The following is a 16853-nucleotide window of genomic DNA, read 5'->3' on the forward strand; positions in this document are numbered from 1 at the left end:
GTTATGGGCACGATCCTGCCAAATACTAGCACACAGCTTTCACTCACTATTCAGGATATCTTCTGTAATACCTCCTTAACTTTAAAGACATGCTTAAGTCTCAAAGAAGTTAGAATTAAAGGCCATTCTTTGAATAGATGTTTCTGTCTAGCACATCCGTCAGATGAGAGCTCTAGTACTTACCAACAATACATGCTATTACTTATTGACTCACTGAAAAAAAGTTCCTTCAATACCTATTCATGCAAATTTTAATCATTTATTCAACATTAAACCTTTCATTAGGCTGTTCCTAGGAAGCAGGGCGAAGAGGGCTTTAGCAATACAGTCATAGACCCAAACCCTGTTAGAAAAATGACACTTTCACTTCAGTAGACTGACATATACCAATGTAGTTAATGTGATTCTTATGTTCTAAGTACAAAAAGATACTGCACTGGGTTTTGTAACACCCCTGATAATTGTTCATCAGAGCTGTAATTTGTACATGTATGCTACAGTTAAAACTGTACAGCAGTGTCTAAGAGAAAGTTTGCTGTTTACAGTAATGAGTATGTGACACTTTCATTTTTGCTACTATGAAATTTCTGTCAGAAAAAACTCATCCCTCATTTGCATCCAGTGCAGGGCAACAGACATTTCTTAATTTCATTTAAGAGTATGCTGAGGCAACTCCTGGAACAATGCGTTTGCAGTGCTGAAACACTGAACAAGCAGATGAACCATAGTAACAATTGCTTGTATTAATTACATACCAAGTTGACAGGCAGAGAACTGGACTCGCTGAATGCACACACGAACCTGTAGTATCTAGCACACACCAGCCTCTAGTATCTCACAATAAGCCTGCCAGAAGCATAAACAATGCTGTTCCCTGGGGTATTGCAAACTGCTATCCCCTTACATTTTTCTTCCAACAAACTTGTGCAGACTCCAAGGTACAAGATGGGCTGCAGAGAAATCAAATAATATAAACCATCATAAGCAAGAAAGGTGGCAAGCAAGAACAGTGATGAAAAGAGGAAAAATACTACTACATGCAAGTTGTCAAAAGAGTGATCAGAAAACAGATTTTAGACACTATGTGGAAAAAACAAAGAGCTAAAGATTAAAAGAGTACCACGGCTAGACCTTGATGACTTGAAAAGAGCTTACTTGAGCTTGAATTGAAACAAAAACTCTCCCATTTATACTAGTAATGGAACAATAATCTAACCTCTGGGCAAAGTATGAGAGCAAGGCACATCAGAGATGAAGTGCAAGATGTGTAAATTCTAATACTTAGTCTTAGAAGTGAAATGATTTTTCTCTGAGGAGGTTATTGTAAACAGTTTTATTTTAGTAGCTTTTCAAAAGACAACTCCTACACAAAAATGCATACAGGAACACGATACTTTTCTCTATCTGAACTTTGCCTTGACATAAGAAATACTGTGCGTCATTTATTTTAAAAAAGTTGGAAAACCAACTACTCTTAAAGCATAGCCATGCATTTCAACGTTTTATGCTTTTAAAATGCCAAAATAATCAACTGATCCCTCCTGTGAAAAGAAAAGCTACTGAGTCTCCTTCTGTGAAACTGGAAGCACAACCTGTGTGAGCTCATCTCTGCTTCACGCATTCAGAAATATGGACGAGCTCAATTCCAATGTTAATATCTACGGTCAAAGTAGTCTGTGCTTCTCTCACAAGCAGAAAAGAGAGAATATTCACAGAGACTCTTTTCAATAAGCAAAGATGTACCTGAATTGCTTTGGAGACTGATAATATTCACTATTTAAAATGACCGTGTAGGAATTGCTGTGGTAGAAATGCAGACAGCAGACAACATGGTGCAGTGAACTTCATGGGTGATGGTGATTGTCATTTTTAGGAATATTAAATTTCACAAGCCTCAGTGCTTTGCTCTGTGACATTGAGGCTAGCTGGAACAATGAACTAGCTCTTGCTAAAGACAACAACGTGACTCAAGGACAGCTGCTCATACTCAGCTCTGCTATTCAGGAACCATCCTAAACATAATACACTAGAAGAAAATGATAAACTCTCCTTATGCAATGGCCATTTAAATTCCCAGAAGAGACTTCTGGAGTTCCAGTCCCTTTCTCCCATCTCTGAGGAACTCACCCAATGTGGTATCAGATCCGCAACATGAGCTAAGATACAGCTCAGGGACATGTTTTCTGTCAAGTATCACCAGCCATTTTCCTCCTCTTCTCTTCAGCAGAAATATTTGACCAAGCTGAACTGCATCACAACAAAAATATTGTTCATGAATTTTTTTCCCCATAATATTATTATGTCCCTTTTTCTGCCATAAAGACCTGCAAAAACACTCTACCAGCAACATCCCTTTCCCCACAATCTTCTCCAATTTTCACTTCTTGGTTTAGCCTACTCAAGTCCAGGAAATAAAACAGGAGTTAAATAATTTTACCTTCAAACATTAAGATACTGAAAACATACATTAGAAAAAGGGAAAAGTCACAATAGGGATGTGGCTACAGACAGAAATCCTCCAGAGAGCACATCAGTAGAAGCTTGCTAATTTGCTGGGCCAATTTCTCTTTGCTTTTCTATTGCCTTAGATAAGCAACCAGAGGAGAAAGTAACTGGCACAGAATGCTAACTTCAGGCCCTCTGAGGGCTGGAGGAGCTCACGTATGGCACTCACCTGCTGCAAGGCAGCACCCGGTACCTGTGGCGCTGTCAACGCCCGCAAACACAGGAGCAATGCCGCCTTACCGCCACCAGCAGGCCGACGAGGACGGGCCGTCAGTTCAGGAGCCGAGCAGCACCGCCTGAGCCCCACAGCGGCCCGGCTGCCCGACGGCACCGGGCCTGGAAGAAGCGCGGCGCCTGCGCCTCCCTCAGCCGCTCCCGCCTCAGCCGCTCCCGCCTCAGCCCCGGCCGTACCGTTGCGGCCGTGCCCATCCCCGCACGCACCGCCCTGGCGAGGCCCCTCAGCGTGGCCCAGCGACCTGCTCCTGTGACAGTTGGGTCATTCCCAGCATTTGCAGCTCCTTTCTCTGCCCTGTGTTTTCTTTACATCCCCCTTTCAGCCCATAATGGGCTCTCTCGTCCTTCACAACAGATTTCCTTCATCCTCTTGACACCTTTCTGACATCTTTCATCCAGTTCGTCATGTTGACACCTTTCTGGATTTAAGAAGCCCACAAAAAGCAACAAGCTGAAGGGAATTGAGAATAACAACACCAAAGCAAAGAGCCTAGTCAGTCTGTCCTAGATGTAAAAAGCAAAACCAGAACAAAACAAACAAACAAAAAACCACTAACTAATGAACAGTGATTTTCTCTTAACTCCCCCAGTTCTGGCTTCAGCTGGAGAGGTCTCCTCAACCTCGGTACTTGCTCCTTGTGGGCTTGCACTCTGCAAAGGGTTTGCTGACTCCTAAAACTAATGGAGATTTAAGGACAGCATCCTGATAACCTTTCCAATGTACCTGGAGAGATGTTGGTGCTTGCCCTTGAAAATTCTCCCCACAGAAACGTCTCATCTGCTCTATAGAAGACAGCAATAAATTCAGTGACATACTCAGCACGGACAGATCCCGGACCAAGTGTAATTTTACTGACATGCATGAAGTTACATCAGAATTGATTTACCCCACTAAGTTAGACTTCAGCTTGTTCTCCACATCCCTGTTGCCCTTCAAAATGGTGTGCGCAGTCAGCCTGCAAGGACAGTTTCACTGCTTGTTCAAACTCATTAAAATGTGCTCCCACCGCTGGGCAGAGCTGGCCCACATGCCCAAGCTTACCCAGTGCCTTTGGAGCTTGTTGAGGGTCTCACTCCACTGCCACTTGGCACATGCAGACAGGCTGTACAAAACCTTTGGCATGCCAGAGAAATGCAGACAGCTTTTCCTGAGATTGCTTTTGCAAGAGTTATAAAGCCTCCAGATCAGATCTGGAGCTTCTATTTCATGGAGACCCAAAGAATCTAAATAATTTTGGTGAGCATGCTCCTGCAAATCACTCACTTAAAAAAAGGGGGGAGGGAGGAGTTGACTTTCCAAAGTCGCTCTTCTTTTTGGTAGTGAGGCAGTGTGCCCTTGGCTTCTTCTGATCAGTGGGACATTCAGCAGTAAGCACTTTCTTTGAGTTTCATCAATATTTTCAAGAGATAGAAGAGAACTTCACTCCTTTTTGAGTACCACTCAGACTAAGATGAAAAGCTTGTGAAGCTGCCAATTACATAACCTGAACTGCCTTGTCAGTAAAGAGCTTTGCAGGATGCATTCTTGCTTCACAGGATGGAAATTCAGCTTTTATTCAAGTGGTTTGATTTGGTGACTTCACTGTTTAATGCATGTAGCTGCTGTGATCAATCAGAAGCAATAACTGAAAGGAAGGTTGCTCAGATTAATTCTCCTACCAGGAGAATGTGCTGAATATGCTCTATCCCCTGGATAACATGCCAGTGTGACCATTTCAAGACAAGGGTTGATGCAGACTGCACTGGAGACAACATATGCTTACCCTGCATGACAGAATCCCAAGCTGAGATATTGGACAGGCCACCAGTAGATTCCCACAGAGTAGGGGGCACATCAGATCTGGCCTGGAAGTTGTATAGCCATGTTTGTGCTGAATTGCATCCAGATTAGTAAAACATGTCTCCTGACTTACCAGTTTGGGCCTTCTACCAAGTCATAGACAGCCATACCGTTTCCCAGTCTAAAATGACTTGTATACAGCTGACTGGGTCACTCGGAAACAGCATTTCTTCTCTCCCTGATCAACATGGGTATGAGGTCTGGATTTGAGTGCCTTAGATTGCAAAGCCTTTGGGACAGGAACAGTCTCTTGCTTACAAGTCTGGGTGGTACCTTCCATTTTGTTGCCTCACTCATGAATGGGAATGCACAAGTGTTCCTAAGCTTGAATATGACAGCTTTTCCTTCTGTAAAATTAGATCAGAGCCGTTAAACTGCTGTTCTGACAGAAACTAAGAGAGAGAAAAACTATCAGTAAAATGTGTCCAAAGGAAAAACAATGCTGAGCTTATTAGCCAAGTTGCATGCAAGCTTAAAATTTATCAGTCTAGACCTGGAAATTTATGTTCAGAGCCACGAATTCAGAGTTAATTTATTATGCAGTAGATTTACAGCTCCACTGAGCTTAATGGGATTTGTTATTCTGTTAAATGGGCTTTTCCCTCAGAGCACCTTGTTTCATTAGACTATGTAACAGAGGTTTGCATGAATGAGGTGTGTAAACAATACAGCAACACACCAGCTGCCCCTTTGTTTTGTGCACTGTAGTGCTAATTCCTCTTACAGACTGTGGGTGCACGTGTACTGCACTCCATGCACAGGAGGGCATGCATGCACCGTGGTCATGGAGGCAAGAGGAGGCAGTGGGATTTCTCTTTGCTGAAAGCCAAGAAGAAGCTGCAAGGAATGTTACAGACCCCTTGAGAGAGGTTTTGACTTGCTAATGGTCTCCAGTGTGTTTAGAGTTCAAAATTGGACCTAGCTTGCTTGCACTGTGTTGACAACACATTCTCCATGAACCAGCTAGCATTTGGGGATGTGCCAGATGTATACAGAACTGTCTATAATTAAAAACACCTTGATTCATAGCAGTGTTAAGTGGATCTAACGAAATCAAGGCCCCGAGACTCTCTCTGTCTCCTGTAAAGTATCTAAAATTCAAGTGTCAAAACAGAGAAGTCCACAAGGTAGGAGGAAGGCCAAACTTCATTTCAGAGAGGTGAAGCCAAGGCAGTGAAATAGCACGTCACCCTGGTGAAAAATCCAGGAGCCAACCCAAGGCCTGCTTGTTCATTCAACACCTGAATGAAACTCCTTTTATGATGGTCCTCATAGGCTTCTACTCCAGTGTGCCCAGACTAGATACTGTTCTTCTCATGTCCATCTCTCTGATGAGAAAAGAGATCCTCCCTCTCCAGGGCTAATTGGAAAATGAATTTTTCCGTTAACTTTCATTTTTTTGTAACTGAGTTCTTTGCCATTCTGAGCAGCAAGTTGAGCGTAAATGCTATAACCCTTAGTCAGGCAATGCATCCATTAAGGAGACATTTTGCACTTTTTTATGATACGATTTTATACTACACAACTGACTGACCTTGATATTCCCACTGTTTACAATCATTTAATTTTCATACATAATATTATGATGTTCTCCAAGGAAAATTTATAAGTAATTTCAGCAGCTATTAGACATTGCCAGTGAAACTCCATTTATGATGAAGAACAGAATAAAACCCATGGAACAGTCAAGGAAAACAAGAAAGTCAATGTCTAAATTCTTGACAGCATCAATAACAACAAATCTAGTGTGAAATGGCATGAGTTTTCCCCAGATATCCATTTTGTAGCTTGTATAGAATAGAAATCTTGCTGAAAACAAAATTAATGTACAGAACAAGGACTGAACAAATTCATAAAAGCTGCAGAACTCGAAAAGAAATTCTTTCTTCCTCTGTTGCTTTCATTTGTGTGTATATTCATGACTGTGTGTAAATCTAAATACATTCATAAGCCTGAGGGCAATGTTGATTCAGAAACACAGAACAAAAATTAAAGAATCAATGACCTCTTGAAATAAATGATAGAACTCCCTTGATTTCAGCAGAGACAGAATTTTTCCCCAGCTATTTGGGCCAAACTTATAAACAGCCAAAAGAGAGTAAATTTGACCTTGGAAATCCAGTGAACAGGAGGAGAAAAATGGTCTTTGGATTGTCCATCTATTTGGTAAATCTTTCCTGAAAATGTATCAGACAACACTCCAAACTTGCTTCCCTACCCTCACCTCATTATAATCTGGTGAACCCTCTTTCTGTACTACCTCAGAGATAGCGGAAGCTCCTTACATAGATGTGTCAGTCCAGAGTTCAGTGAGGTAAATACATGTCTTAGTGTGAGATAAGCCAGATAAGAATTTACTTTCAAGATGTGACATAATTTCACACCTACTTTGCATTAGGAGTGTGCAGTGAGGGAATCAATGCAGGCCAGTTTATGTGGTGTACATCCCAGGTACCACACACTGCTTACTTCCATGTGGAGACAAGCCAGTATTTGTTATGACTCCATCTGTGAAGTTTTTTCTTCTCATTCTTATCCTTGCAGGTGCCATCCTGAGATATAAAGAAGAAACAGTGTCTTTTATTTCCAGATGGAGGCACTGAGAAAAAGAGAGACCATAATTCAACTTCTTTAATCTATACTGGTTTCAGGGCCTGAGTTACAGAGAACATAGATGTCATGAAGTGTGCAATGAAGCCTGCCAAGATATCTGTTGATCTCCCTTGGTGGCCCACCAGTGCCTGCATGACAGTGGTGTCCTTGCAATTTATGTAGCTGTAGCTGCTCTCGACCATGCACTGAAAAGCAAACTGGAGGTCAGCAGCAGCTCCCTCAGAGACCAAGAAGCCTGGATGATTTCACTGATATTGCCTGTGCATATTGTTAAAGGACTGTGTTTGGAAGACGGCCTCAGAGGTCCCAGTCACTGCCTTGGCTCCATGGACTTGCCCACCCCAAGCCACCTAACCACAGCCTGGGGAGGGAGGCAGCAAGTCTGCACAGGGACAGACATTCTCTTGAACCCACAGGGGCTCCTGAAGTGGCCTGTGAGGATGGTCATGGCGTGGCATTGGCTTCCTGCACAGACCCTATACAGTTCCCTTGCATTTCTGGAAGTTTTGCACTCACTGCTATTCATCCTATATGTGTTGGATGATCCAGTCATCCCTAGCCAAGCTTGTCTACAGTGCCCAGAACCCCTGGCTGAGTGGGGCAAAGTGTCTGTAGTGGTACAGCATAGCAAAAGGCTACTCCATCTGCTTCATTGAGGAAAACAAGGTGCAGCAGGACAGGCACTGGCTCATTCCAGCAGGCTGCCTGATCCCACAGATGAACCTCCTTTCTACTGGCATGAGACCAGCTCTTCTCTCTCCTTGTTCCTGTGACACAGAGCTGCAGTAATACCAAACAGCCACCAGACAGGTAGGATTTAACACCCTCATAACGACAACGCTCTTCAGGCAGAATCAAAGCCACTGCAGAGCAAAGCCCTAGCTTAAGGTGGAATGATGCATGTGTGGGACAACCTGAACCGCTCTAATTTTTCTGGTATTTATGTTTCATTAGCTAGCAGTTCAGAATGGTTCTGGGAGTAAATCCCTCCTGGATGAGTCCCAAGGTCACTTCCATAGCTGCAGGACTAAGAAATGCACTGAAGCCTGGCCAGTTGATAATCTTCTGCCTCGCTCACACCAATTGAATCCTTTCTTCTTTTGGACGAACTTATCCCAGAGCTAGCTAGACTGTAGGCCCCTGTTAAATAATGATGATTATGTTCTTTTGCTCACTGCAGACAAAGAATTATAGCCCCTCATTTAGAACTCATTTCAAAACCATGAGATTCTGTAATTGAAAGTGGCTGAAGCTAATTTGATAACCCAGTTCTGAACACAGCCGACTAACTACTTTCCCTTTGTCCTTTCAGCAGTAATGGCCTTGTCAGGAAACTCTTCTGTGCTACTTTTAAGAGGGCAATTATGATGGAGGTTGAAAACTATTGTTCTGTGACAGGCTGCAATTTCAACATTACCTTCAGGTTTTCAGCAAGGCCAGGGGCATGGCAGAAGGTTCAAATGCCCTCCAGACACATCTGCCCACTGAAACAACTGCCCAGCACTCACTGTCTTGGATGACTGGCTCTAGAGCATGCCCCAAAATGCAGAGCTCCGTCCAGGAGCATGTCTGACACTTCCCAAGCCTACACCGATACGTGCTGGGTTCCCCCAGGGTGGATGGGAGGGAGAAGAGTGTCTCTGCCTTTATTCTTGCTGGTAGCTCCCTCAGACACACTGCACGGTTGACCCTTGCCAACTAAAATCCCTTTACAGGACACCTTGAAGGCTTCTCCTCACTCACAAGCACCTTCAGCTCACTGTACAGGGAGGCTGCACTAATGTTTAGATATAGCGAATGCCCCTCTTGGACAAAACAGGCAGGTCACACTTAGACTGCACAGGTGGGAAGGAGAGGAACTCTGTTTACCCTCACGAACAGCAGTACATGCACAGAATATGGCAGGGGCAAATTCATATTTTCACATGCACTGCTGACTGCATTGCTAAGTTCCTTTCAGTTAGGAATACACTCACAAGTGAAGAATAACCTGGCAATGCTTTCTGCCCTCGGAAGGGTCAAAACAGCCTAAACAGTCACTGCAACAAAAGCTAGAAGATAAAGCCTTAATCTGATGCCCGCCTAGTGCTCTACCTGCAAAACTGCTGACTCACTGCTTTGCTCTTGTGATTAACAGTCTTGACCACTGAACGCATTTACTGCGGTACAAGCATCAGTGCAAGAAGCCCCTTTTACCTCAAATTCCTGCCTGTCTCATTTTCATATCCTCGCCCAGGAGTGCAGTGGGTGCTGGAGATTAGAGCAGCTTTCTCTGTACACCACCTTTGCAGTGAGCACCAACAGGAATTTGCTAATTGCAAGATACATATCTTTGGTATCTAAGTAAATTTTTCTTGGTGTTTGTAGGATTCTAGGCCTTCCCCATGGTAAATGGAAGAAATGTAAATAAACAGCAAACATAGCCTAGAGCTGTGCTCAGGTTGCTCTGGCTGTTGTAATAATTAGCATAAGCAAATTGCTAAACTGTGTGCTGTGATAAAATGATGGATTACAGCTTGGAAGAAATCATTAACACATTGATTAGCAGCACATGCCTTCAAAATCACTATCTAAGCAAATTCTGAGGATTGTGTGAGCTTTGCAAATGTTACAAGCACTGCCTTCCATAATCAAGAATCAGGACATAATAATATATAAATCACTGAAATACAAAATTAAATTTTAACTATTAAAGTCAGTTCTCAAGTGTTTCTGATACATTCTGTAGCTGTTCACATGGGGTTCCTGTTCTGTGTCCCCCTGTACTCACAGAGAGGGGGCTGGAACCGTAGCTGCTTGAGGCAGGGTCTGACATGCAGGGATCTCCCTCCAGGTTTCCAGGTGCACATCCTCTTCCTTTTTTATCCATATCTCTGCTGCATTTATTCTAAGCAGTTGACAGCACTGGATGGTGAGATGCTGTGTCCGTACCATGAAGTGTATACCTCCTGGCACAGAAAAGGATAATTAATAAATATGTAAATAAACAATAGAACATGAATAGTAGCCTTTTTTGTTGTTGTTTATGATAGTTTTGCTTTGAATGTAGTGGGAATTTGATTCTCTTCTATCTGTTAAATGAAATGTTTCCCTGCACTTACATATCAAAAGGATTTCCTGACCAGTCTATGTGGTTCACTGGCAGCATCTGCTGCTAGGTATTCCCTCATGGTGGCTTTAATAATCAAAGCAGCTCTGCTTTTGCCAAAGCTAATAGCAAGAGACTTCGCTTCTCATTCAGCACAAGTGCTCAGTAGTTTATAAAATTACTTATTTGAATGGGTTTCCTTTTATTAGGATTAGCAGGCCAATCCCATCCCCCTCCCCACTCCTCCCCCCCTTGTTTTAAATAAGACGAGACACACATATTGAATTTTAATACATCATTGTAACAAAAATGTGTATGTCAATAGTGGCTACCTGCTGTGAAAAAGAAATATAGGAGCCTACCCCATAGCTCTATGTCAGCACGTTTACCTAATCCCAGAGGATTCCCAAATTCATTATCAGCAGTACATAAAATCAATACAAGGCTGTGATTTCACTTACTGACTTTGGGTACTGCCACAGTAGAGATTATACATGTAGGCCTTGCTGTGGTGGTTACAGACATAAAATAACACACATCTCACAAGCTCTGACAGCCAGGAGGATAAAGGCACGTCCAGAGCAGTGAAGTGCAGGGACACCAGAAGCTCCATTTGTGTTGCAGAAATGCTCGGTCTATTCCCTCCCCACCATTATTAACCCACTCAAAACTCCTAAGTGGTGGGGGAAGGAGTGGAGCCACAAGTTTGGTTGTTCTGATTATTTTACAGATCCTACCACACACAGCCAGGTCATAAGTATGTTTTTGGGTCCTGCAGTCGACTAGAATGGGAAGAAGAGAAAGAGCTGAAAAATGTTTGTAGTTCATTTGCCAGAGCTGAGTATCTCAGGGATTCCTCGACTTTCACTGTCAGATTAAATCATGGATGTGGAAACTAGTGACCAGTGACTCCAGGGTCTGCGTCTATAAATGAAAGAGTGTTTCAATAGGGGGGTAATTTATTTCACTTAAGTAAACCCACTGGTATTTGCTATGAATCTATTCGGTAAAATGCCCTTTTAATAAGTAAAAGAATACCTTTCAAAATCGCAGATTTGCAAATGTGATCTTCAATTCCTGTAGCTCCTGCTCCAGTTCAGTTCCAGCTGCAAGGCAGCTCTCAGAAATGAGAGACAAAGCGTTCTTCTCCAAGAAGAGTCCATTTTATGAGTGACTGGTTGTATGCTTAGCTGCTCACTGCTTCTCTCTCAAAATCTAGTATCTCACTGGATTTTTTTTTTAATTAATTGGGTACTTTTATACATAGTTCCAAGAGTTACCTCTCAGGACAGCATTAATTTTAATAGCATCTTAAAATGACAGATTCGAGATATGCCTCTAACAGTGAATATATGTAATTAATAGATTTTCTTCTTGCTGCACTTGCTTGGCACTACATTTGTCATGGCAGTGGTCCTGCTTTGGCACCATTCTCATCCATTCCTCATCCACTGATTTTTATTTCATAACATATCTTTCACTAGCAGTATAATTTCTGCATTGCCATAAAGGCAATGTCACATACTTACACTCTTCATAAACATTTACATCAGCATCTGTCTGTGTTAGACATCAAATATTCTTTTCTGGAGGAGTCTGCAGTTTCACCTGCTATTATGGTATATCATCTCCCAGAAACAGTCTCAGAAATATCTCTCACAAATTTAAGTGTCATAACTTGCCTGAACAGCCTTCACCTAAACAGATGGAGGAATTGTCCTGATTTTTTGGCAGCTATAAGGATTGTTCAGGCTGCAAGCAAAGTTGATGAATAACACGGCAACTAGCCCCTTTGCTAGACAGCCCCTCTCAGACCAGCCAGACTAACAGCCTAATAGTACAAGTCCTTATTTTCCCATTTTTATTCAGATTTTCCCATTTTTCCTTTTTTTCAAGAAGTCTGGAGAACATTGTTGGATTGTTGGTACCTGTTTGAAGAATACCTGATGTTTCACAGTGACACAAAGCAGCGCAGTACTCCTTAAATTTGTCTTCCATTTCCTTTGATTTAGAAAAGCTAGTCTGTTAAGACTAGCCTTTTTGTACTTATCCAAATGGGGTTTGCACCTAAAAGCTATGCAAGAGCAGAAACAGTTTGGTGCCCTTAGCCACAGAATAACGTAGATAGAGCAAATCTTAAACTCAGGAAAAACAATCACATTTCTCAGAATTGTTTGAGTGATTTCATTTCAGTACTTGCACACTTGTTTTGAGCACTGCCATGCTGGCAGTGGCCAAGAACGGCACAAGTCTGTGGAGCTGAAAGCACTCACTGCGCTCTCCTGCACGCTGCAGTGCTTTGGTTACCTGCTGTTCCATGATACTAGTGTTCCTTCTACAGCCACCTAGAATTAGATCAAACAAAGAAGAGGAAACAAAACCACTGACACATGCTTTACACTACAAAGTGATTGCTTCAATGTTTTACTTACTTAGGTTCGTCTGTCACTGGAGACCAGCAGCAGAATGCAGCCGAAGACCTGAGGCTATCCAGCTGGGACAAGGAGCAGATATTAAACAAAGTAGATACTGCAAAAGGGCTCCTGTTGTCTGGCCTATCTTCTTGCTGTTAAAAAAGCAATGGGACAGTGACATTCAGAGCAAGGGGAGGAATGCAAGGCACTAAGGCTCATATGGCTCTGCGGGTTTCCCTTTCCTGGGCTGTTCACACCACTTCCCAGCCAGCACCTGCCAGCAGCTAGCGACCAGGAGCCAGCTCACGCCTACAGCAGTGAGAACAACTTCAGGCCGCATCACTCTTCTTAGGCAGAAGGATGTAAAATTGTCATGTGTTAAATACTCTAGTTGATGAAAAGCTTGTTCTATTGAAGCAATGCCATAACTACCTCTGACTTCAATGGAACAAGTATTTTTCCCATCCTTCCACTATCTTTCTGATCAGATCTCTGTTTTCTGTTGTCACCCATTCTTTTCCTCTGAGGCCTTCCCAAATGTTTTCAGAGGAAACAAAATGATTTTTGTATCTTCTAGTTTTAACACTCCTGTAATATAATTGTATTCTTTGTCCTAAAAGGAAACTCTGACAGTATGCGTTTCAGGTTTTCCATTTTGCGTAGTTCATTTTTGTAGGAATCAATAAAGGTCACGCTATTTAAAAATACCCAGCCTGACCAGAGTGCAGAAAAGACCACAGAACTGCTCAGGGTTTCCACAGCGATGCATGTTTTTGTTGCTTTTTTTTTTTTTTTCTCAGTAGCAGATGGTAGGGCTGACATCTGCAAAAGCAAAGGGCACAGCTGGGTTACATCTCAGGTTATGGAAAGCAACAACATCTACTATGTGTCACCTGTTTGGACTACATAATTCACCTTTCTCTGAGAACAAAGTGCTTCCCCTATGCATAGAAAATGACTGCATGTTTCCTATTTATAACAAAAGTGATGCCTCATACCCCAGAGGAGACAGAAGAGCAATGGCCTATAATATTAACAACCAAGGATGACACTCGTAACAAAAAGCAAAGCTACCAACATTCAAGGTGTTTTCTGCATTCTGGAATTAAAACTCTTTTTGTGAAAGACGTTGTTAGCCTAAAAGCAGCAGTCACTCTTTTGACAAAAAAAAGGCAAGGCCTTCTCCCATGGGAATGAATATGCTTCAGGATTAAAACCCTGTTTAAAGCAGTGAGGATGTTGGTGCCTGGCTGGAGCACTGCAGGGGAAGTGAGGGCAAAGAGGGTAGGGGGAATAAACGCCCACATGCCACGCATCCGGGTGGCTGTCCTCCCTCCCCAGCTGGCTGCAGGTACTGACACTCATTTGACTCAAATGGAGATGAAAACAGCTTTTGGTCCTAGTGACAGAGTTAGCAAGCAAACCGAAAGAGAGCATACAGTAAGTTTCAAACCACTGAAGAGAAACTGGTTTATTTTACATCGCACTCATTGTATTCTTTCTGGTTTTACTGTCCAGAATTAAAATGAAAAAGGTCTTTTCATAGCTCTGTTGTGATTCAGTCTGTGCCGAGTGCTTCCCAGTCTGGATTCCACCCCAGGTATTTTACTTCTGTGGCATTATTTGAATGTACTGACCAAAATATACAATATTGTAGATAAGGGACATCTGTGGAGAATTATATTCTTGAATGCAGAACAAACAGTTGATGCTGTCAGTTGCTCTAATCTCTGCACCAGCTATGTGCATTCAGAGCAGTTGATAATGCAATTTGGTGTTTCCCTGGAAGCAGGCGGAAGGGCATGCACTTTCAGAGGAATAGATGGCATGACTGCAAGAGCACCCCAAAGTTCAGTCCCACCCCCTTATTTGTACTGTATTAAAGATACTCTGAATGTGTGCTTTCTGTCAGGGACTTTTCTGCATGCTGTTGATAATGTCGCCTTGTTCAGAGGGGTCAGCGAGAGCAGTACAGAGTATTTTCCAATTAAATAGGCAGAATTACTTAGCTAAGTCCTTTTATTTAAAAAATAAAAAAAATTGCTTAACATCTCAGCAAAACAAGATCTCTTTGGCTTGATTCAATCTTGCATCTAAAAACAAAAAGGGCATGAATGAGAGTGGAATCCTGTTCTTGGAGTGAGAAATAAACCCAAAAGTGCTGTTAAGCCATTCTCTTACCTCTAGAAAAGCTGCCTCTAGATTTTAACTCCTGATGTCATAGCTCAGCACTGAATTGCTCATGCCTTGATCAGTTTTGATTTTTCATGTGATATATAGCATGGTCTCAGCAGTGCAGCACTACACAGCTTGATGTGAAACTGTAGGACTGCTCACAGACTTCAAGAGGGTCCAGGAAATCCTACAAAATAGCAATGAGACAGGATATAAGCAAAATCTGCAGTAGTTTTCCATGTATAAATAATTCACACTAAAGCTGTCCAATCACTGTCTTGTTATCATTTTATATATAGCTAATATTAGTAACTACAAAGAGAGTAATACTATACCATTAGACAAATGATCTCCATCCCCTAAATCAGCAAGGCAGTTGATACCCAGCTCATGTCAGCTACTGATAAGGAGAAATGACAAAGAGCAACAACAAAGCACAACATTTGGCAACATAGAAATATTTTTGTGGCCCAGATGAAAAAATCCAGAAGCAGGATTTTCACACATACCTCGTGCCTGTGGGTGTCCCTAGCCTCTAACTGGACTTGCAGAAATGGATGCTCTAGAAATTGGGAAAGCTCTCCCCATTCCTGTTTGTCAAAGCAAGACCTCTGTGACTGCAGCACTGAAGTGACTGCAGGCTGGGGCACCCTGGGCACCCCTCTCAAACAAGAAATCAAGGCATTGTCCTGTGAACTCAAAAGAAATTGGGATCTATATTAGAAAGACACTGTAACTACCATGGAGAACATCTCAGAAGTCAAAACACGTGTTTTAGCAGCCCAGGAACTTTGGGACCAGTGCTATCTCCAGCGACACCGGGAGGAAGGGCGCCAGGACCTCGTCCTCTATAGTTACAGGACAAGACCCTGAATTCCTGGCGTTTAGAAACAACAGAGCAGTCTCCAGCTGTTTTTCTTGTTTTCTCTGTCAGATGGAGAAACTTTTCCAAAGCAACTGCCTCGGCACAATAGATGGATGATGGCTTGCACAGTAGGGTAAGAGCAGGAAGCAATGAACTGGCTGGCTGGATTAATACCATCATTAAATAATAGCAATGTGTATTTCAGAGCCTCATTTTGCAGGGCTCCAGACCTCATTTTATGCTCTTGATTCAAGAGCATTGTAACAAGCCTGTACCTTACTTTGCGCTACTCTGTATTTTGTTCTTGAACACTCCTCTTCCTGCTGGTTAAGGACAGGGAATAATGGAGAAGTAAGCGCAACTATCTAGTGTGATGCTATCAGACACAGCATGGATGTAGCAATAAGCATTACGTGCCATCAGCATTCATTCTGCTTGAAAGACAGCTTCTCCCTTTGTGCAGTCCTGGCGTGCACCCTGCAACAACCCGGTCAGCGGGCAAAAAGGCAGGGCAGATTTCACAGGGAAGTTTACCTGATATTAACTCTTCATTAAGAGAACACTTTCCTGCTCCACTGTGTCATCGAGTGGGACACCCTCTCCCTTGCTTTGAACAGAAGTTGCCCCTGCTCAGCTGGGCTGCAGCCAGGGCTTATTGCCAGGCAGAGGGGAACAGGGCTGGTTGAAAGCACCTTCATGACTGCAGCAAGAGCTTCCCCTACCTTGGCCTCACTCAGGTGGGATGCAGGAGCAGGCTCAGTGGAAATCATCCGAGTAACGCTGTGAGCTAATGGCCAATTTTCAGCTGAAGTCAGTGATCATGGCTACTTCTCCCTAAAGTGGCCAGAGAACCTGTCCTGAGGGGACAGGCACGCAGCACCCCGAGATGCATGTCTCCTGGGCAGATATAACTGCATTTAGCTGAGGTCCTGTCCTCCTGGGCTGCCTGCAAAGGGCAGGGAGGTGCTCCTGCCTCTGAGCGCTGCATAATCATAATAAATGCATTTGCTGAAAGAAATTAAACAACAACAGGTGTCCTTCAGAGCCCGAAATGGCTGTTAAAAGAATTTACATTCGTGAATAAACAGCATGAGAAATTGTCTGACAGCTTCTCGTTAT

General features: G+C 42.9%; 1 protein-coding gene across 24 annotated transcripts in view; it reads right to left on the reverse strand.

Annotated features, from left to right (window-relative positions):
• LOC106033474 (acyl-coenzyme A synthetase ACSM4, mitochondrial-like) overlaps positions 1–16853 on the reverse strand; it is a 206934-nt gene that overhangs the window by 71445 nt on the left and 118636 nt on the right. For 17 of the 24 annotated variants that reach the window (XM_066977917.1, XM_066977919.1, XM_066977929.1 and 14 more), the window contains 7 exons: positions 14876–15056; positions 12713–12846; positions 11319–12625; positions 9963–10140; positions 6968–7131; positions 2128–2247; positions 756–950 (listed from right to left, as the gene is read on the reverse strand). The gene's annotated coding sequence lies outside the window, so the exon portion shown is untranslated. Of the gene's footprint in view, positions 1–755; positions 951–2127; positions 2248–2674; positions 2913–6967; positions 7132–9962; positions 12626–12712; positions 12847–14875; positions 15057–16456; positions 16743–16853 lie in introns of those variants that run through there. The other 7 variants (XM_066977931.1, XM_066977926.1, XM_066977920.1 and 4 more) reach the window with 6 other exon arrangements.

This window comes from Anser cygnoides, chromosome 15 (genome assembly GCF_040182565.1).
Source record: "Anser cygnoides isolate HZ-2024a breed goose chromosome 15, Taihu_goose_T2T_genome, whole genome shotgun sequence".
In the NCBI taxonomy this organism is placed as follows: Eukaryota; Metazoa; Chordata; class Aves; order Anseriformes; family Anatidae; genus Anser; species Anser cygnoides.